Here is a 22,944-nt window from a genome sequence, read left to right on the forward strand (position 1 = left end):
TTATGAGGAAATAGTCAATAGATGACAACCCCAACTTGAATGAAGAGTGGCACTGCTTGATGGTCGCCAAATAGTTTATATTAATTGGTTTGGCAAGGAGTATGCCTGGATCACATTGACCCAATTTCACACTGTTTGTCCTGAGGGAAACTAATCATATGTTTAAAAATAAAAGACGGTGATATTTCATTAAGTATATCGATATATGCATTCATCAGCTTGAATATGTGTTATTACCAAGTACACCAGAAAAATGAACTCAAGTAATGAATATGCCACCTACAATAGAAAAAATATATACAGGTTAAAAGCAAATATATGAAACTTCCACTGTCAAACTTTTGGAGAATGGTGAATTAAATGAAACAATATTTATATAATGAAATGTTAATTATTTATTAAGCTCACATTTTCAGAGAATTTTAGTGTCATAATTTTATGATTATATTATAATAGAGGGTGGGGCAAAAGTATGTTTACAGTTGTTTGTATGGCACTGTGCATAATTTTAATAACATTTCCCTTCGAAAAAAAAGAAAATGAGTGATTTCTATTTTGTTAAATTTATTTACTATGATTCCTTCCCTCTGGTAATCACCATACTGTTGTCTGTATCTATGAGTTTCAGTTTTATATCCCACATTTGAGTAAAATCATATGGTTCTTAGCTTTTTCTCGTTGACTTATTTCACTTAGCATAATATGCTCAAGGTCCACCCATTTGTCGCAAATGGAAAAATTTTGTCTTTTTTTATGGCTGGGTAGTATTCCATAGTATGTATGTACCACATCTTCTTTATCCAATCCTCTATGGAAGACACTTTGGCTGTTTCCATGTCTTGAGCACTGTGAATTATGTTGCAATGATCATAGGGGTGCATGCTTTTTAGAACACATGTTTTTTAGATTTGGGGTATATAGATACACAGGAGAGGGATTGCTGGGCCATGTGGTAACTCTATTCTTAATTTTTTGAGGAACTGAAAGAATCTTTGGGAACACAGGTTTTTTAGATTTTGGTTAGATAGATACACAGGAGAGGGATTGCTGGGCCATATGGTAACTCTATTCTTAATTTTTTGAGGAACTGAAAGACTGTTTTCCATAGTGGCTATACCAGTTTACATTCCCACCAGCAGTGAATGAGGGTTCCCTTCTGTCTTGTTGCTAATAGCAATTCTAATAGGTGTGAGGTGGTATCTCATTGTAGTTTTGACTTGCATTTCTGTAATAGCTAGTGAAGTTGAACATCTCATATATCTGATGAACTTTCACATGTCTTCTTGGGAGAGGTGTCTGTTCAGGTCCTTTACCCATTTTTTAATTGGATTGTTTGCTTGCTTGATGTTGAGTATTATGAATACTGTATATATTTTGGATGTTAAACCTTTTTAGTAGCTGTTGTTTGCAAATATCATCTCCCACTTGGTCTGTTGCCTTTTTGTTTTGTTGTTGGTTTCTTTGCTGTGCAGAAGCTTTTTATTTTGATATAGTCCCATACATTTATTTTTTCCTTTATTTCCCTTGCTTTTGGGGTCGAATTCATAAAATGTTCTCAATGACTAAGGACCATAAGTTCAGTACTGACACTTTCTTCAATATAACTTATTGTTTCAGATATCATATTTACTAGTGGGTATTTGATCTATTTTGAATTAATTTTTGTACATGGGGACAAACTGTAATCTAGTTTCATTCTTTTGAATGTGGCTTTCCAAATCTCTCAGCACCATTTATTGAAGGGGTTTTCTTTTCTCCATTGTGTGTTTTTGGCTTGTCTGTCAAAAATTATCTGACCATATACATGTGGTTTTATTTCTGAGCTCTCAATTCTGTTCCATTGGTCTGTGTGTCTGTTCTGCCAGTAACATGTTGTTTTAATTATCATAACTTTGTAGTGTAATTTGAAGTTAGGTAGTGTGATAGCTTGGGCTTTATTTTTTCCCCTTCAGGATTGCTTTGGCTACTTGGGGTCCTTTGACCCCAAATGACATTGGATTTTGATAATGATTGCATTAAATCTGTATATTGCTTTGGGTAATATGGCCATTTTGACTATGTTAATTCTTCCAATCCATGAATATGAAATATATTTCCATGTTGTGTCTTTTTAACTCTATTTTAGTAATGCTTTATAGTTTTTAGTATATATTCCTAGCCATTTTATTCTTTTGGTTCCACTTGCAAAATTAATTATTTTTTTTGTTTTTGAAATTTCATGTTAGTATATGGGAAAGAAATGGATTTTCATACATTGATTTTGTATCCTGCAACTTTACCGTATTTGTCTATTGTTTCTAATAGTTTTTGATGGAGTCTTCCGGGTTTTCTATGTACAGAATAATGGCACCTACAAAATGCGACACTTATATTTTTTGATTCCCAACTTGGATGTCTTCCATTTCTTTCTCTTGCCTTACTGCTCTGGCTAAGACTTCTAGAATTTTAAGAGTGCTGAGAGTGGACATCTTTATCTTGTTCCTGATTTTAGAAGAAAAGCTTTCAATTTTTCATTATTGAGTATGATACTGGTGAGGTTTTGTCATATATGGATTTTATTATGTTGAGATAATTTCCTTCTATATCCATTTTATTAAGTGTTTTAATCATATATGGATGTTGTATCTTATAAAATGTTTTTTCAGTATCTATTGTTAAGATCACATGATTTTTATCGTTTATTTTCTCAATGTGGTAAATTACATTGATTGATTTGCATATGTTGAGCTATCTTTGTATCCCTGGAATGAACCCTACTTGATTGTGATCATATTATTTTTTAATGTATTGTTGTATTTCATTTGCTAGTATTTTGTTTAGATTTTTTTTTACATCTGCATTCATCAGAGATACTGGTTTTTAGTTTTCTTTTTTGGTGTGTGTTATCCTTGCCAGGTGTTGGTATCATGGTTATGTTGGCCTCATAAAAATGTGTTAGGAAGTATTAGCTCTTCTTCAATTTTTTGAAGACTTTGAGGACAGGTTTCAAATCTTCTTTGAATGTTTAATAGAACTCACTGCTGATCAGTCTATTTAGATTTTCCAATTTTTCATGACTCAGTCTAGGAAGGTTATATATTTCTAGGAACTTATCATTTCTTCTAGTATATTGAAATTGATGGCACGTAGTCTTTCATAGTATTCTAATACAATCCTTTGTATACGATGCCTGTGGTGATTTCTCCTCTTTCATTTCTGATTTGATTTATATGGGTCTTTTTTTTCTTAGTGAGTCTACCCAGATAGCCTCTTTTTGTATTAATTTTTTGTATACTCTTTTTGTTCTCTATTTCATTCAATCCTGCTCTTCCTTTCTTCTGCTGACTTGGGTTGATCTTGTTTTCTTTTTTTTTTAGTTCTTTAAGATGTAATGTGGGTTGTTTACTTGGGATTTCTCTTGTTTCTTGAGATAGGACTGTATTGATATAAACTTCTCTCTTATTATTGCTTTCACTGCATCTTAGAAGTTTTGATATATCATGGTGTCATTATCATTTGTCTCTATATAACTTTTGACCTCACCTTTTATTCTTTCTTTGACCCAGTCACTTTTTTAGTAATGTGTTCTTAAATCTCCACATATTTGTGGGTTTCTTTTTTTCATTTTTGCAGTTGATTTCTAATTTCAAGACATGTGGTCAGAGAATATGCTTGATATAATTTCAATCTTCTTGAATATGTTCAGGCTAGTTTTGTGACCCAGCATATGGTCTATCCTTGATAATGTTTCATATGCGCTGGAGAAGAATATATAATCTGATGTTCTGGGATGAAAGGCTCTAAAATGTCATTTATTTTTGGTATAATATGTCATATAAGGCCAATATTTCTTTATTGATTTCTGTTTAGATGATTTATCTAGAGCTTCCAATGATGTATTAAGGTCCACATCTATGATTGTCTTTTGGTATGTTTTCCACTTTAGTTCTGTGAGTGATTGCTTCATAAATTTCTGTGTTCCCTGATTGAGTACATATATAGTAAGAAGTGTTATGTCTTCTTGATGTAGTGTTCCCTTTATCATTATACAATAGCCATCTTTGTCTCTAGTTAACTTTGTTATCTTAAAATCTATTTCATGAGATATAATAATGGCTACCCCTGCTTTTCTGTGGATGTTTATTTGCTTGAAGAATCATTTCCACTCTTTTACTTTAAATCTACCTTTGTCCTTGCAGCCTAGTTATGGCCCCTGAAGACGGCATATCATTGGGTTTTGTTTTTTATCTAATCTGCTACTCTGTGTCTCTTTATTGGTCAGTTCAATCCATTAACATTTTGGGTATTTATTGATACATGAGCATTTTCTATAGCCATTTTTTTCGTTTGTTTTCTGGTAGCTCTGTGTCTGCATTAGTTCTTTTCCTTTATATTTCTGTCTGTTGTTTTTGTTTGGTGATATTCCATACAACTTCCCCCTGTTTCCTCATTTTTAAAGCTATGTGTCTCAATTTGTGGGCTTTGTTCATAATCACCATTAGCTTTATGAGAAAGGAAGTTTCATATATACAGTAATTTATATTTCTTTTTAATGCATCCGATCTAAATGCTCCATTGCAAATGCATCTGATCTCAATGCTCCTTTTATCTGTTTGTTGTCAAAAATTGTCCCTATTTATGCTGTGAGTTTGGTGGTGATCTTACTTGTAGATTTGTGCCTTTTTTTTTTCCTTTGTTTCAGGTAGAATAAGCTCTTTGATTATTTCCTGCAGTGGCGTTCTTCTGGTAATAGATTCCCTCAGCTTCTGTATGTATGGAAAAGTCTTTATTCCTTCTTAATAGTTAAAAGATAACTTTACTAGATATATTATTCTTGGCTGGTAATTTGTCACTTTCAGTAGTTTAAATCATAGTTAAAAGATAACTTTTCTTGGCTGGTAATTTGTCACTTTCAGTAGTTTAAATATTTGAATCCACTCTCTTCTGGCTTGTAGAGTTTCTGCTGAGAAGTCTGATGATAACCTGATGGGCTTTCCTTTACAGGTCACTTCCTTATTTCCCTGGCTGCTGTGGTAATTTTTCTTTGTCATTGATTTTGACATTTTTAATATAATGTGCTTTGGAGAGGGCCTTTTCGGATTGTAGTAACTGGATGTTCTGTTTGCTTCCTCTATCAAAGGATCTAGCTCTTTCCATGGGTTTGGGAAGTTCTCATCCACTATTTGCTTGAATAGGCTTGCCATTCCTTTCTCACTCTTCTTCTTCTTCTGGTATGCATATTATTCTTATATTCCTTTTTCTGAACAAATCAGATAGTTTTCATAAAGCTCATTCATTTTTTATACTCAGTTCTTTCTCTTCTTCTCTCTGTATTATTTCTAGATTTCTATCTTCAATATCTCTGATCCTTTCCTCCATTTTGGTTTACTCTATTTCCTATGTCAGAAGTTCATTCCTGATCTCTTATATTGAATTATTCATAAACAGGATTTATATTTAGTTTCTTTTTTTAAGTTTTGATCTCTTTGGCAAAGTACTCGTTTTGTTCATTAATTTGTTTTCTGAGTGCATTAAATTGCCTGTCTATACTTTCTCACATCTCATTGAGTATTTGTAGAATTGCAATCTTGAACTCACTGTCATTTATATCACATATTTCCATGTGTTCTTTCTAGATATTTTTCTTTCTGAGCTGCCTTGCTACATTGGTTATTCATGGTATTTGATAGGTTTGTTCAAAGTTTAGGCATCTTCTGTAAGTATTGGTGGCATTTCTCTAGCAGATTACTATAAAAAGGTTTTTCTATTATTTTCCAGTAGGTGGCACTGAACCCGACCTTTTTAGCTCTGTGAAGTCTCAAAACTGACCTTGGCTGTCCTCAGAATAGCCACAATGCTTGGAGGTGAGGTGGGGTTTGTTTTATCCTCTCAGTAATGGTGACCTCGGACATCGATAAAGTCCCTCTCCATGTGCCCCAAACAGGATCAGTCACAGAGTGCAGTTTTGCTCGGGGGAAATAGTGATTCTGTAGTAATAATTCTTGAGTTTGCAGATAATGTGCTCCATAACCGAACACTAAGGGCAATGGTAGATGAGTTTGGGGATTCTATGGGTTGGCAGGCTCTATGGCTTCCTTTCTTTGTTTGGAATGCCAACCATCCTGCAGAAGTACCCACCAGTCTCTCCACTTCTCCCAGCTGAAGGAAACACCTCCCTTCTCCAGGACGAGTCAGCCATGAGCTCCTGGCTATAGGGCTGTGTTCATGGCCAGTCTGAGCTCTCTTCCCTTCTCTTCCCCCTAGTTTGTCCCTGTTTGTCTGACTTTAGATGTTTCAATGTGCAGATCTCTCAGGCATGCCTGTGTGTTGAGCAGGGAATCCCTGGTTGAGTTATAGCTGTTCAACTTGTTGAAATTTCAGAGGGAGAGAACAAGATCTCTCACACCGCCATTCTTCTGAAGTCACTCTTATAATCATTTATAATAAAAAAAACTGCTTAAAAATCTATCGTAAATCAAAGAATAAGTAAAGTTGTGGGTATTAAAATGAAAGAGGCACAGTTTCTTTAATCTACACAACTGAGCCCAATTATTAGTAGTATTATTTTAATTTAGATGGTATTATGTCTTTAATGTTTAGGAACTCTACTCATGTAAATTAAAGAAATCAGAGGTTAATATTTAGGGAAAAATGTAGAGTTAAAAGAAATGTAATGTCTGCTCCAGAAATTTTACAAACCTGTGTCATTCATTACGTGAATTGCAAGGGGCAGCTGCCATGTCAAGGGCTCAAGGGGATGGGTTAGATGCTTCATCCCCTTGAATCCTTGAGCAATGAGAACTGGAAAGCAGGAAAGGTGAGTATGCGACTTGACAAAATCTAAGACTCTGAAACATACTCTGCAACAAGATTTCTCCTGACCTTTTTTTCTGAGGGACCATGGAAACTACCCAAGTAACAGCAGTTGGTATTTGTGCATGTAAAGTGGCGCTCCTTGCACATCCTTAAAAAGAAAAGCAACGGTGGAAAAACGTGAAATTCCAACATCGTCCAGACTGGCATATGTCCTGGGGTTTCCTGGTTGGTCTGTCTGTGATTACTCACCCCTCCTTCCTTTCTTGAACTCCCAACATTCGTATGTTGAAGTCTGAAACCCCAGTACTTCGGAATGTGGCTGTGTTAGGAAAGAGAGCCTTTAACGAGGCAGTTAAGGTAAAATGAGTTCATTAAGGTGGACCCTAGTCTGATATGATTGGTGCCCTTATCAGAAGTGGAGATAAGGACACAGACACACAGAGGGGAGACCCTGTGAAGACACAGGGAGAAGATACCATCTGTGGCCAAACAGAGAGGCCTCGGAAGAAACCAGTTCTGCCAATGCCTTAATCTTGGAACACTGGCTTGCTGGACAATGAGAAAATAAAGTTTTTGTTTAAGCCTCCCAGTCTGTGCTAGTTTGTTTTGGCAGCCCTAGAAAACTAATACAACCAGCAAGCCGTCCTACTCACTGTCTTACAAGAATAAGAAACACTAGCCCTTACCCTTTTCTCTAAGGGTCTCTGACTGGCCCCTGTTTTCTACCGGTTAATAATAGTCCCTGTGTGCTTCTTGCAATCAGCAATATCTAGGACATTACATATCCATTACTATTTAATATTCATAACATCTCAACGAGACGCGGATGCTTAATTTCATTGTAGAGCAGCTGAGCGTCATGCAATTGCTCAGTGTCACTGAGAACTGGTGCCCTAGTGTTGAGGTGACAATTCCATTTCAGTCTTTATTATTCCACTTGTAAGTTGGGTCATTAGGAGTCTTGGAAGGTTTGGAACTGTAGGATTTTGAAAATTAAAGAACTACCACCTCAAGGTTTCCCTATTGCTCTACTTACAGACTTATGGACCAGGATAAAGTCGGGCCTGCTGGAAGTTTATATCAAGGATGGTGGTGAGAAATGGGTCAGGGACCTGTCACCTATTCCCCAAGAACACTCAGTATGGAGGTCTTGGAGGTGAACAGACCTGGGGGAGATGCCAGCTCTGACAACTGACCAGCTCTGTTATCTGGCACAGTTTCTCTGAGGCTCAGTCTTTCCCTTTAAAATGAGGATAATAACTATTTTATGGAGGTGTGATGAATAAATGACTGCTGCATATGAAACAGCAGAGAGGCTGATGCAGAATAAATAGTATTTGTCTACTATTAGTACCATCTCAGATTACACAGAGACAGTTATTCTTCCAAAAGGCAGAGATCTCACTAAAAAGCCATTAACACTTTCTCACTGACTATAAAATAAAATTGATCTGATTAACTTGAAAGAGTTTAGACTGGGTGAGGTGATAAAAAATCTCATTTACTCTTCATGGAAAAACGAAGATGAAGCTATTCTTATTAGCTCCCTTTCAGAGATGATGGAACTGAAGCTTAGTTAATTCCCAAGGTCATATAGCTGCGAGAGAGTACAGCAAGGTGGCAAGCTCAGGCATGTCTGACACCAGCTTCCACATTTTTTCACAGGTCCTGCAGCCAAAGACTGACTCAAGTCTGTTAACTCCCAGCGCGTCCATATGTCTGTCTTGTTTTCTCAGAACCTGAGCCAGGGTAGGTGAAGTAGAACTAAGTATTAGCCATAATTTGCCAGGCTCCATCCTTTCTGCCTCAAGCCACATGTCACTACACTGTGGGAGGAGGGAACACAGAATTTTCCAGTTCCTCTTTCCACCTGGGTCAGCAGATGGCCCCAAATGGCTTTGGCTGAGAAACATTTGAACATATTTAACATCTTTTCAGAGCCGGCCCTGTAAAGAGATAGAATTATATATTGTCTCTCTCATTTTCTTGTACAAAAGTATAATTCACATCTTAAAAGCTAGTAAGGACTTAAACATTAGCTGTGCTATTTGCCATAAAGGCAACACCATTTCTACACAGTGATGATTTCTTCTCTCTGGTTTGGAAAATTGGCTTTCTTGAGACAAGACATTTAATTCCTTTGAAAATCACAACAGCATGTCCCTTGGTGGGGAGGGGAGATTAATTTCTTTGACTTTGTGGTGGAAGAGAAGAGAAAATGTTAAAATGGAATTAATAAAAATTACTTACCCAAGTTAGATACCCCGTGCTTTCCATTACCTCAATCCCCTTTTCTATTGATGTTAAAATTCTATAATGAAAAAGAAGCTAGTAAGGACCTAAAACATTAGCTGTGTTATTTGCCATAAAGGCAACACCATTTCTATACAGTGATGATTTCTCCTCTCTGGTTTGGAAAATTGGCTTTCTTGAGACAAGACATTTAATTCCTTTGAAAATCACAACAGCATGTCCCTTGGTGGGGAGGGGAGATTAATTTCTTTGACTTTGTGGAAGAGATACAGAGAGAATGTTAAAATGGAATTAATAAAATTTACTTACCCAAGTTAGATATCCTGTGCTTTCCATTACCTCAACCCCCTTTTCTATTGATGTTAAAATTCTATAATGAAAAATTATGCATCTAGTCCATCTTTCTATGCCCTGATCTCTCCCAGGACTTTCTTTAATCTTTGGGATTCCCAATTTTACTTCACTGAAAACAGCAATTTGCCCAGGGTACCCCTAATTATGGTAATAATCTGCTCTGGATTTCAGATATCCAATTACTGATATGTCTCTTTATGTTCCTTCAGTAAGCAAAGAAGGACATGAAAAGCCAACACATAAGGGATCCCTACTTTTAACCTTTGGGAGTGATGCTCAGCATTCTGGAATTCAGTGTTAGCCCTGGACTGCCCACACTGGTCCCTCAGCCCAGGCTCCTTCTCCAGCCCTTCATGGAAGGTCTTGCTTCTGTGCATTATCACGCTTGGGGGTCTGCTGAGCCAGCCCCTCCCAAATCAGCTTAGTCCATCTGTCTCCCCTCCAGTGTGGACTCTCAACCGCATTTGGTCTCTTCCTGGTGCTCAGGAATTTCAGAATTTCATTTGCTTCTCTTTCATCCGTCCTTCCCACACACTTTACTTTACCATCTTCTTTGTGCCAGGCATTGTGTTTGGTGCCAGGAATAGACACAGGGCTCAGCAAAGTAGACAGAGGTCTTATTCTCAGCCAGCTCCTGGTGCAGCCATAGAGAGATGGAAAGGCCTAGCCCTCTTGCAGAGCAGGAAGGAGAAAAGGTAAAACATTTCCTCCTAAAATAGACAAAGGACTTTGAAAAAAAATTATGAAAATTATTTTTAAGCATATAGTCTCTGCTCAGTGTTTTGGGATATATTTTTAGCATGTGCATAACATAGGATCAATACCTCCAGCCAAAGTAACTCACACCATGGCCCTGGTCTGGACTATTGTGTTTGTTTCCCCAATAATTACGTGGAAGAAGCAGAAAGGAGAAAAGGTAAAAACTTCCCTCCTAAAATAGACAAAGGACTTTGAAAAAAATTATAAAAATTATTTTTAAGCATATAGTCTTCTGCTCAGTGTTTTGGGATATATTTTCAGCATGTGCATAACATAGGATCAATACTTCCTGCCAAAGCAACTCACACCATGACCCTGGTCTGGACTATTGTGTTTGTTTCCCCAATAATTACATATGATCCTTTCTTCAGAGACAGTGGGGGCAGGGAAGGTACCCCAGAAGGCTTTCTGCAGCCATGTCAAAATTTCCACGCTCCAGCTTGGCCGCTCCTGACTACTCCAGCGGGACCCGCTGTTAGGCACTGAGCTACCCTGGGCTTTCCGCAGAAAGACCTGGCCGTTACTCCTCACTGCACCTCTTTAATGAACACCTCCATGCTTTAATTTCTTCACATTAAATGCATATGTGGAGAAGTTATATACTTTACAGTATTATTGTAAAATTTAAATGATATAATGTATGTAAAAATCTTTGAGAAGTTAATATCTATGAATATTATTTCTATATAGTCTGACTTTCAAAAAGTCAAAATCTATGTATTTTCTTAACAGGAAAAATCACCTGCTTTTCAAAGTTTGCTATTTTCTTGACTTGCTGTGCAGCTCATGTTTGAAGCCTTGAGATTGATGTTTGAGATAGAAACTCTCTGTTTCTCTGTCTCATCCTAGTTACTAGCAGATTTCCCCTCCCTTCTTTTATTATTATTATTTTTTCCCTTAACTGTTCTCATTTTCCCTAGTGGAAAATCTGGTAACCCCCCTTTAATCATGGCAATTAAGTCCCAGTAAAATATCTCTATGTTTGGAATGCAGAGTAACCTCATATTCTTTATGCAAGTGAGAGTATAAATTACAGTCTAAAATATTCATTAATTAAAAATTCATTGAATCAATTTTTAAAAGTCAATGTTTTTAACAACTTTTTATTCCAGGAAATTATAAGCTCATATATATATGAAGCATTTATTACAAATTTAATTTTAAAATAACCATAACACACCAATTTGACACTTTTTATTTTTCATAAGCGGTAAATATAATAGAATGCATAATAAATTCACAGAATGTTAAACCCAACTTGGTACTTCGGAACCACAAACCCTTCATTAAATTCAAGAAAGAACAATATCTACATTTAATCATTCATTGTCTGAGTCTGAATATGTATCAAAGAATACCTAGACCAGTGAGTTTCAAAGGACCCTAAAGCTCTTTCTATTCTGGACAGATGGGAAGTGATGCTGATGCACGTTTGTGCTCCTGCCCCACTCTGGATCCGTGGTCGGCAAACTGCGGCTCACGAGCCACATGTGGCTCTTTGGCCCCTTGAGTGTGGCTCTTCCTAAGCCTTAGGAGTACCCTAATTAAGTTAATAACAATGTACCTACCTATATAGTTTAAGTTTAAAAAATTTGGCTCTCAAAAGAAATTTCAATCATTGTACTGTTGATATTTGGCTCTGTTGACTAATGAGTTTGCCGACCACTGACCCAGATCAACAGAGGTGTAGAAGGTGAGGGGAATGTAAAATACGTAAGGAGAGGGAAATGATGCAAACCCATTGCCCCCAGAAAAGCAACTGTAGTGGCATGGACTAGTGGTGGGGATTAGTTCATCCCACTATTTTTCCTTTGTCCGTTCTCCTGGAAAAAGAAAACAACCAGAATCCAAGAGCGTTGTTCCCAGTTGAGTTGAAGTTATTATGTAAAGCAAGTGGATCCGACAGTACAATGGAAGTGCTGTATCCCCAGTTATCCATTTAGGACCCAGGCTCTCATTCTCCCAGCTCTCAGGTATCTAATGAAACTATCTGATGACCAAGTTGGTTTTTGTGAGTCTAACCAGTATGCCCTTCATAGAAATGCAGAAAAATGAGTGTCTAAAATGCTTTCTGTAAAGCATGACACTGCATTCTTGGAAGCAAACATTTAGTATGAGGCAGTCCTTAACGCAGGGCCCAGCTCTGCTTGGGCACTTTAGGGACTGAGTACTTCAATTTCTGTCCTTGTTTTCCATCTGCCTGGTGTTTGCAAAGCAGAACTGATATAAATGGAAGAGTTCTGGGCCATTCAATTAGATTTCCTGCACCACTGGCCCGACCATTTCTCCTTGGTCTTATCTGAGTTGATGGCAGATGTGTGGCATGTCCAAAGGCATTTCCAAATTAAGAAGGGACACATATTGAATGCTGGTTAATAGGGTCACAATATGTAAAATTGTGAAATGGAAGTCACTGTAAGAGCAACTCTGGTGCAAAAGGGACAGTGCAAATGTGCATTTCAAATGTTCTTATTGTGATATGTTTGGGCCCAGAAGACAAGAATGACAGAGAAACTATAGTTTGTCAAACATACAGTGGAAATGATGGGCTTCCTGCTACATGATAAACACCATGGCTAGGCTGATTGGATTGGATTCTGCCTTTTGCCATTCACTGGGCTTTATCTTACCATCCCATCTTGATAATAGAGCTGAGTCTGATGATTGTGTAGAAGGGGCCACTGGTATCACTGAGGCTGATGCGTTACCATTCAGTGAGCCTCACCATCATTGGTTGACTCTATGAATCAGCTAATGGAAAAAGAGATCCTTGCAAGTTATAGAGAATTAATCAATATTTAACAATTGATTAGATATTTGGGGGGTATCAGGGAGAGCTTTTTATTTTATTTTTTTAATTTATTCAATTGATTGGGGTGACATTGGTTAATCCTATATAATTAAAGCCTAATATGCTACGTGTCCAGTCATCTGGTCGGCCGTTCAACCAATCAAAGCGTAATATGCTAATGATATGCTAAGGCCACTCAACCGCTCGTTATGACATGAACTGACCACCAGGGGGCAGATGCTCCAACCAGTAGGTTAGCTTGCTGCTGGGGTCCTGCCAATCCGGATTGAGTGGGATGGGCCGGACACACCCTGGAGCCCTCCCACGGTCCCTCCCTGGCTGGCCAACGTCCCACATCCCTCCCTGGCCCCAGTCGTGCACCGGTGGGGTCCCTCAGCCTGGCCTCTACCCTCTCGAAATCTGGGACCCCTCAGGGGATGTCAGAGAGCCGGTTTCAGCCTGATCCCGCAGGCCAGTCCGAGGGACCCCACTGGTACACAAATTCGTGCACCAGGCTTCTGGTATAATTATATTAGTTTCAGGTGTGCGATTCTCTAATACATCATCTGTATATCGCACTGCGTGCTCACCACCCCAAGTGACTAGATATTGTTGACGGACTTTTGCAGTGTTCTGTTTGAGGTTACTCAGTACCCCTGTGGATAATATACTCAGGGCATGGACCCTGCGCATGATGGACATCTGAATGTGCCGCGGTGAAGGATAGCATCCAGGACAGGTGTCCTTACTGACCAAAAAGGTTGTTTTGGAAGCTGATTGATGGTCTGAACTCCTGAAATCACCCACAGTCTCCAGCATTGTCAGGGGTGCGTGCAAAAAGAAGGCCTGACCGACATCTGGTCCTGCCCAAAACATCCATTGAGGCATTTGGTTCATGTCAAAATATCCTTGAAATGTGGTCCTGTCAAAAACAGTCATGCTTAGAAAGCTTCCCTGGGTTCAAATAGCCCTTAACGTTGTTGATACTTTTGGTTTACAGGATTAATGCACTAAAATGCTCTCATGTGTTATTGCTTTAGGAACTGTGCTGAGTAGATTGCCAATAACCTTTCTTGCCTGGGTAGCCTAACTGGTAACAGCTTATGGCAAGGACCAAATATCAGGGACATTTTGCCATGGACCACATGTCTCGGTGAAGGTTTTGGACAGGAAAAAATGTCTGCTAATCAAGGCAGGAATAAGGAACTATCTCCATGCATATGGGTCCTTTAGAAAACTCGTTCTTTTGGCTGTATTTGGGAATTAATTTGAGTAAAGAACATTAATTTTAGATTAAAAGAGTTGTACAGGATATTATAAATAATTTCATCCAATGCTTGAGTCACATCTCCACCCACCCCACACAGGATAACATTTATTCCCAAAATATTGATTTTTACATCATCCAATTGACTTGACATCATCCCGTTCCTGACTTGAGAGAGTGAAGAGAAAAGGCCTTCCCAGTCTCATTGCTTGAGACATCTTTTCTGCCCGGTTCTGCCAGGACTGGGAAGTTCTCTATCAGACTCAAGGTTGGCCCACTGATGTCAGCTGTACTAGCTTCTTGGCATATTTCCATGGTGCTCGGGCCTCTTTCATTCCATACATTTATTTGTTTTTTTCACCAGCAACCTTGAGAAAGAAGACAATTTATAGACTGATTTAGTTACTCTTTAGTCATGCTGCTTTTCATTGTAGTTTAAATAGGTCTACTGTGGTTATTTTTTATTATTTAAAAAACTTTTAAAATATTTTTATTGATTTCAGAGAGGAAGGGGAGGGAAAGAGAGATAGAAACATCAATTATGAGAGAGAATCATTGATTGGCTGCCTCATGCACACCCCACAATGGGGATTGAGCCCGCAAACCAGGCATGTGCCCTGACCAGGAATCGAACTGTAACCTCCTGGTTTATAGGTCAACACTCAACTACTGAGCCATGCCTGCCAGGCAACTGTGGATATATTTTAATACAACTGCTCCTGACAAAAGTTCTGGCTGGTTTTGGAAAGATGACTAAAATAAAAATGAGGAGCCCCCGTAGTCCTTTTTGACTCTGCCAGGAGCCAGGCTTTGCCTCCAGCGGTGCACTCCCAGCATGGTTACCCCCTGCACAGGCTCAGTGCAATCGGCAGGCAGGGCACAGAGGCTGGAAATGCCTGACTTCTCCATTTAAATAAATCACGTTGAGCAAAACACCAGGTATTTGAGCATATCTGTTGCATCCTCCATGCCCAGTAGTAATTTCACAAAATTATTCGGAATCTATTTCGAGGTAAACTTGGCATTTAAATGAGGTGGTTGTAATTAGCATCTTGACTGCATGAAGTTAACAGTGTGAAAAGCAAGGATAGGGGAAAAAAATTACACTGGCTCATTTTTGCTGTAGAATAAAAAATAAAATGAATAAAAAGGTAGGACAGTGAAAAAAAAACCCACACAATGTGAAGATGGCATGCAATTTCTTGGAATCAAAATGATAAACTTTATCACATATTCAAATCATTATAAACCAAAAAATCTTCTAAAGTCTCTTTACCAGAACATTCACAAAATTTACCTTTCTTCTCCAGAGAGGCCCACAGTGTCCTGCTCTTGAAATTATTCTAACATAAGTGCCAAATGCATTCTCACACACATCCCTCTTTCCATTAAAAAATGTTTTAATGTCAAGTTTTATATTTAATTTTTATATGAACTCACCAATTCAGATTACAGATTAAATTTTACCCATCATTCACACGGAGGTGCAAACCTCACTTCTAGGTTATCTAAGGATGATCTTAGCCCCAATAGGGTGGGGCTCCTGTTGGCCTCTCCTCACCCCCTGGTGATGCCACTGCTCAGAGCTAAGAGAAGTTTTGATATTGACTTTCTTGCAGGAAAAGGTTGTTCCACATGCATTCTGCTTCAAGCTCATGTGTACCATCGTGTTAACTCCTACACACCTCTGGGCGGCACTCAGAAGTGGTGACCCTGTGCAGAGCAGGGCTGAGTCTCTGTCATTTCAGGAACAGTGAAGGCAATGGGAGTGTGAGTGCCGGGGCGCATCCGTCACCACTGATGGGAACAGCTCCTCTATGGAAGCAGGGTTAGAATTAATGTGTACAAGAAAAACAAGAGAAAGACAGGATGCCCTCAATACTGAAAACATAAAATGGTCATGGAATGTGCTGGAAAGAGCACAGGACGTTTATGTACAACACCTGATCCTGAGCCAGGACCCTGCTGCCGCTGCTGTCTTTCCGTGGCCTTTCTTAGCCTCTTTGAGATGTACTTCCTCAGTGCTAAAGGAGGATAGTGATATTTCCTTTTTGACATTGGGAAGAATAACAATAATGAAAGATAAAGCATTTAGCGTGCCTACAACATGGGGAAGGGGTTCAGGGGATTAGCCTAGGACATGCAGCCTGTTCCTGGGAATGTTAAGTGGGAAATCAAAATGACAATAAACCTATACAATTGCTTCCAGCCTCAGGACTTTATGAGAAATGCAAAATATCTATAATTTTCCTCATAGTCCATTAAGGAGTCACATGATTACTGAATTGAGTAAGTTTTCTTGGTGTAGATTTTAGGAAATTGGAGATGGAAATATAAAAATAAATTGAGTAATGTGTGCATTTTAATGTTACCTTCTGAAAATGATTTCTTAACTTATATGAATGAGTATAATCATCAAGCACATAGACACGAATCTGGTCAGTGAAAAAGACAGTGTTGCAAGTGTGTAATTTCTTAAATGAAACACTCATCTCTGAGCAGAAGAAACAGGAGAGACATAAATCTTCACCCACAGTAGAACTTTCCACTTTCCACAGCAGCTGCTCTGACAATGGGCTTCCTCACGTGGTAATAAGCTGCCTACTCCGGGTAAATGCAGGAGTTGGTTCAAGATTAGTTGAGCAATCCCTGGTGGGGATGCTGCAAAGAGCTCCCCCATCCACATCAGGGAATAAGTGGGTATTAAAATTTCCCCTGTACCGTGATTCCATTAAACTGCAGGACTTAAATACAGGGAGTAGTAGAGAGGTGTTTATGACTGATTATATTTAAAACTGAGGGAATCCTCACAGGAGCCTTGATCATGGAGACAGAAAACAGAATAAAATGCTGTTCTCAGGAATGGCTTTGCCTCCTGGGTCATCTCAAACTAATTTCCTCTTCCAGTGAAGAGAAATGGGGTTTAAGGTTTTTACTAGTAAGTCGGGGACCAACGGAAGATGTGCTTTTGTAAGGTTCTGGAGAAATGACATCAAAGGGAACCTACAGAAAAGGAGCCATGGTTTACCCTTTTCACCAGCAAAAAAAGTGGAGGGGAGGTAGCTGCCAGCAACCAGCCCTCAGCCCCAGGCAGGGAGTGTGGATTCCTGGGCGGGGCAAAGGCCTGGACTAAGGATGGGCCTATTCCAGGGCATGTCTCAACAAAAGGATTTGAACTTTCAATATCAAATTAATTAGGAATAAGTATAAATAAGAAGCAAATGGGAAGTAAAAAGTCATAGAAAAGCAAATTAAGAGGTAATTTTAGGAATAATAACAATATGAAAACCTTTTCAATGTAGGATTGTAAGCCAGACCACTTGGGACAGGATGAAACAAGAGAAACTGTTTCCAAGTTGCTCTGTTTTGTGTGTGTGTGTGTGTGTGTGTGTGCATGTGTTTTCCTAAATAAACAGACTAAGGATAACTCATAAGGCATTTGGATAATAAAGAAAAGTAGAAAGAGGACATGTTAGTTATAGCCCTATCACCGGAACAGAGCAACTGTTCATACTTAGGCTAGTTGTTGCACGACTTGTTTTCAAAGTAAGAACTTAGAGTTAAAAATGTTTTAATGTCAAGTTTTATATTTAATTTTTATATGAACTCATCAATTCAGATTGTTAGCGTTGGTAGCTAGAAAAGGAAGGAAGCAAAGGGAATCAGACATTATTGTGCATAAAGGGCTGGGGATCATGAGCCTGTTTGCTTCACCACGAAGCTACAGCTGCACACACATTCCAGGGGATCACAGCATTGCCCCCACCAAGGATTAATAAGCCTCCCATGCCCTCTGTGGCACCAAGGTTGTTTGGGGAGGAGTACAGGGAGCAGGGGGAGGTAGGCAAACACACAATAGAAGCACATGGCACAAGGGAAGGTGCTTGACCACAGAGGCCCATCAGTCTAACCTGGGAAAGGGATCATTGGTGGAGGATGGAACTATCAGAAGCCCAGAAGCCCTGAAAGCTTGGGAAATTGATTGGTTATTTTGAAAAAGCTCCTGGTTCTTCCCAAATCCAAGATAATATAATCCTCAGGGAGCAAAAAAAATGGTTCTCTCTCATCATTGATGTTTCTATCTCTCTCCCTCTCCCTTCCTCTCTGAAATCAGTAAAAATGTATTTTTTTTAAAAATGTCATGGCAATGGCTGAAAAGACCTGGTTGTTTTAACCAGTCAACAAGACACTTGTGATCACAAACAAAGGGTAATAGTAGCAACACCCCCAATTTCCACACCATGTTCAAAGGTGAAATTGATTATTCACTGTACATTACATCTAGATTGGAGACTTGGAATTAGTCTAAAAATGTTTATCTTACTTATAACAATACTAGAGGCTCGGCGCATGAAATTCGTGCATGGGGGGTGGTGGGGGAGTATGTTCCTCAGCCCAGCCTGCACCCTCTCCAATCTGGTACCCCTTGAGGGATGTCCAACTGCCCTTTTAGGCCCAGTGGAGTCGGGCCTAAATGGGCAGTTGGACATCTCTCTCACAATCCAGGACTGCTGGCTCCCCCCTGCTCACCTGCCTGCCTGATTTCCCCTAACTGCTTCTGTCTGTCAGCCTGATCACCCCCTAGCCACTCTCCTGTCAGCCTGATTGACGCCTAGCTGCTCCCCTGCCGGCTTGATTGCCCCCATCTGCCCTCCCCTGCAGGCTTGGTCCCCCCCCCAACTGCCCTCCCTTGCAGACCCGGTCCCTCCCAATTGCCCTCCCCTGCAGGCCTGGTCGCCCCCAACTTCCTCCTCTGCAGGTCTGATCACCAACAACTGCCCTCCCCTGCCGGCCATCTTGTGTCCACATGGGGGTGGCCATCTTGTGTGTTGGAGTGATGGTCAATTTGCATATTACCTCTTTATTATATAGGAGGATAAGCATTATGAGCCATTTACTTTATAACTTGAAATCCATATTGGGTCCTTGGAATGCTTGCCTTTCAATCACATGAAAGAATACAGTTTCCACTGGCAACAATTAATGGTTATTTTAAGCCCTTTAAAAATACAACTGTAATAACTATACATTACTCCTTAACTAGATACACATTAATGTATTTTCCCATCTTCCTGGTGTTGGACAGAGAGGTTTGCTGCCATTATTTTTACCACTGACAAAAACTAGAAAGTGCAATTTTGTTCACAGAGCTATTTTTTATTCCTTAAATTATACTACTAGCAATGTAATTATTGGGTACGAATATAATCCAGGTTTTGATGTATAATGTTATGATCAGTTTTCCACTTGCACTCAGATGAGCAAATCCAGTGTGTGCCTGTTTAGCGATTCTCCAAGGCAAGATTTCGGTCTTTACTATGACCTTCCCTTCAGGAGACATTATGGGAATTAGTTACTAATCTGCCTCCTGAGAAAGAGAACACACAGTACTTTGCAGGAAACTGCTAATTAATCCTCCTGACTCCCTAGTGAGAGTGAGATGCAGGAGCATCACCACTCAAATTCCATAGATTCCAGAGAGATCATTATGATTTCTTCTAAATGTGGCCTCGCTGGCTGCTGAGGTTTCCGAGAAGGTCCCGGGCCTCTGCATCTACAATGCCCAAGGTCTCTCTCTGTGAGCACATCGATGTCCTGGGTTCTAGTCTGGGACTCCACCCTGTGTGTTCTCCAGGCAGAACCTTTTTGTGAATGAGTTCCCCACAATAAAGATAATGATGGAACTTACAGAATCAAGACCATGTTTAAAAGTTATGTCTCACTTCCCTTCAGCTTTTGGCTGTGGGCATTTGATGGTGGGCATCACCAGAGGCCTTCAGCCTGTTCCTTAGCCTCTATGGAAAGAGTGGTTAACAGTTCACACTGATTCCCACCCTGGCTCAGCGTGTCCTACTAGATTTTATCTTCTCAAACGACAGGACAGCTCCATGCAGCCCTGACAGTGTTCCAGGCGTTTGTTTTAGTCTTTGTTTTTGTTTTGCTGTTGTTGATTTTACTTTTGCTTTGGAAATAATGTCAAACATATTGAATAGGTGCAAAAATAAAAACATTTCCAAGTGTCTCCAAGTACTCAGACTCAGTCTCAGTTATAGATAACATTTTACTTCATTTACTTTATAATTTGCAATCCATCAGTCAAACAATATATAAATTTGTGTTCCTCATCCATCAGTGTTCCTTATTTTCCCTACATATTTCAATGTGTGTTTCTTCCCATGTGTTATTAATGTGCATAGTGAAGCATCAAGTTAAAAAACAAAACAAAAAGATGTTCCTTGATGAAAAATGGCTTCTGGGTATATATTATGCACTGACACTTCCGTTTCAGAGAGCTGGAGGGATGGTTTGCCCGCGTTCGTTGAAGAGAACATCCAGAGGTTTTCTTTGTGGCACCTGCCGTTACCTGAACAATACGAGATGCTATACAGCCATGTTCTTCCCTTTACCTGAAGTGCTCCTTTCAAATGCTGGTTCACTTAACATCACACTTTCTTTATTGGAAACACTGATGTTTCAAGGATCAGTTCAAATATCCCATTGCTGTAATTGTGCAATGTTGTCATTTTGGGATTTTGCAGAAATACATTCTCATACTGGAGTTGCTGGGGTGCTACCCGCTCCCGAGAAGGAGCCTGTTCTGTTCTGGGATGGCTCCAGGGCTGAAGAAGCCTCCCTCTGTTGGACACATGCCAGGAGCTCAGATAAAATCAGCTTCTCTTGTGCCGAGGCAGGGTCCACGGTCTGTGTTTTGGTGGATAAAATGGACCTTGTTGGCTGAGCTTACAAGGTGCAATTTCTTCATAAAGGTTAATAGTAGCAGCACCATCGTTTCTCAGTGTCTCCAACCTGTTCCATGCAGATATCACACAGACACGTGGACTAAACATGGTTACCTTAAAAAACAGACTAGGAATGCATAGTCCTACTTACAACAATATGAGCATTATGAGATAAAGCTCGCACTGTCTCTTTCCCTTCCCTTCTCAAACACTTCCCCCCTGAAGCCATAGTGAAGCGGGACAATTCACATGTCTGTGTCAGAACGGTTCCGGCTGGGGCTGCAGTGGACTGGGGTTGGGTTTGGGAGCACAACTGGGAAGAAAGAGTCCATGCACTGAGAAGGGGATTCTGGGTATAGTATGTCCGCGCCGAGGTGGGTCAGGGGGTGTCCATTCATATGCAGGACGGCTTGGTGTGTGGTGTCCAAGTCCAAGCAGAGGGAGGCGATCTGCATGGACAAGGGTGGTAGCAACAGTGAAGATTGATTCAATTGGAAGGTTTGCCAATAGGTAAGTAGTATATTAAGGGTGATGGAGCCTTGTTTCTCATGGTAGGACAAGATAGTTACAAATAAGGGAACAGTAGGATGAACCTTATGGTGTGGGATTGGAATTGGAGCTATTAGTCTGGACCCATGGTTTTCTATATATAGAAACTGATATGGAAATACACTGGAATATAAGTGTGTGTACATGTACATGTGTATGAGGTATGTGTGTGTACATTTTTAGTTCTGTCAACTGAGAGAGCCTAGGAGCAGTGACATTTCAGATTCTGGCTTCCAAAAACATTTCCCTTCAAAAGGAATTAGAGTGTCTGCAGAAATGGTTGATTCTAGGCAGAACTAGAAAATGACAAGAAAAGCCTGAAATTTCATTTTGTATAAGAAAGCAAGGAATTTCTCAAAGAATGAGGAGGATATATTAAAAGGACATACAAACATTATTAAATGGGCTCCCAACTTTGGCCAAATTTAGGACAAATTGAACATTACAGTAAATGATGATATTAATAGATAATAGTTCATTGAGTAAAATAGGAAGTACATACATATTCTGATAGAAATAAATAATTCATGTGAATATTTAATAAGGCACATAGTTTCAGAGTGGTTTTTCACAAAATGTTTTTATGAAAGGAACAAGTAAATCTACATTGGAGAAGCCTATTGTGCATCATTTTAATCACATAATCAATGTGAACATTATTAGGGATGAGACAAGTCAACACCCCATAAGACGCAATCAGAAGCAGCATTGGCCATTATATCTATAATATATAACCTAAGTTTAATCATGAAGGAACATCAGGAAATCTCAAATTGAGAGATGACCCATAAAATAACTGGCCTGTATGTCTTCCAACATGTCAAAGACATGAAAGTCAAGGAAAGATTGGAGAAATGTCCTAACTGAGGAAAACTAGAAATATGATACCTAAGTGCAATGCTTAATTCTGACTGAGATATTTATTATGAAAACTGGTAAAACTTCAATCAAGTCTGAGATTAGATGATGGCAATGGAGCAAGGTTAATTTTCTGATTTTGCTAGTTGTGTTATGGTCATATGCGAAAACTAGAGGCCTGATGCACGAAATTCATGCATGAGTAGGGTCCCTAGGCCTGGCTGGCGATCAGGGCCAATCTGTGGGGCAACCGGTGGGGCGATCAGGGCTCTGCTCACACCCGCCTTGGCCTGGCACCTCCTGCTCACCTGCTCCACCATCCCACCGTGGTCCCTCTCTCATTGGGACCCATCAGGGCCTGCAGCGCCTCCACTGCCACCTGCGGCCAGTGCGGTGTCGCCGACACCTTCCATGTTCCATGCCGCCCCCTGGTGGTCAGTGCACGTTTAACTCCTGTTCAGGTCAAACTCTTGCCAGAGGGGACAATTTGCATGTTAGCCTTTTATTATATAGGACTAGAGGCCCGGTGCACAAAAATTTGTGCACTCGGGGGGGAGGGGGGTCCCCCAGCCCGGCCT

The 22,944-nt window shown here is 39.7% G+C and overlaps 1 protein-coding gene and 1 long non-coding RNA gene across 4 annotated transcripts in view; one reads left to right on the forward strand and one right to left on the reverse strand.

Moving 5' to 3' along the window:
- NRG3 (neuregulin 3) overlaps window positions 1-22,944 on the forward strand; it is a 1,093,034-nt gene that overhangs the window by 741,194 nt on the left and 328,896 nt on the right. The window lies entirely within an intron of this gene.
- LOC106727067 overlaps window positions 19,044-22,944 on the reverse strand; it is a 12,835-nt gene continuing 8,934 nt past the window's right edge. For all 3 annotated transcript variants that reach the window (XR_001363218.1, XR_001363217.1, XR_001363216.1), the window contains 2 exons: window positions 21,004-21,086; window positions 19,044-20,959 (listed from right to left, as the gene is read on the reverse strand). This is a non-coding gene — a long non-coding RNA (uncharacterized LOC106727067). The remainder of the gene's footprint in view (window positions 20,960-21,003; window positions 21,087-22,944) is intronic.

The sequence above is a fragment of the Myotis brandtii genome, unplaced genomic scaffold (genome assembly GCF_000412655.1).
Source record: "Myotis brandtii unplaced genomic scaffold, ASM41265v1 scaffold356, whole genome shotgun sequence".
NCBI lineage: Eukaryota > Metazoa > Chordata > Mammalia > Chiroptera > Vespertilionidae > Myotis > Myotis brandtii.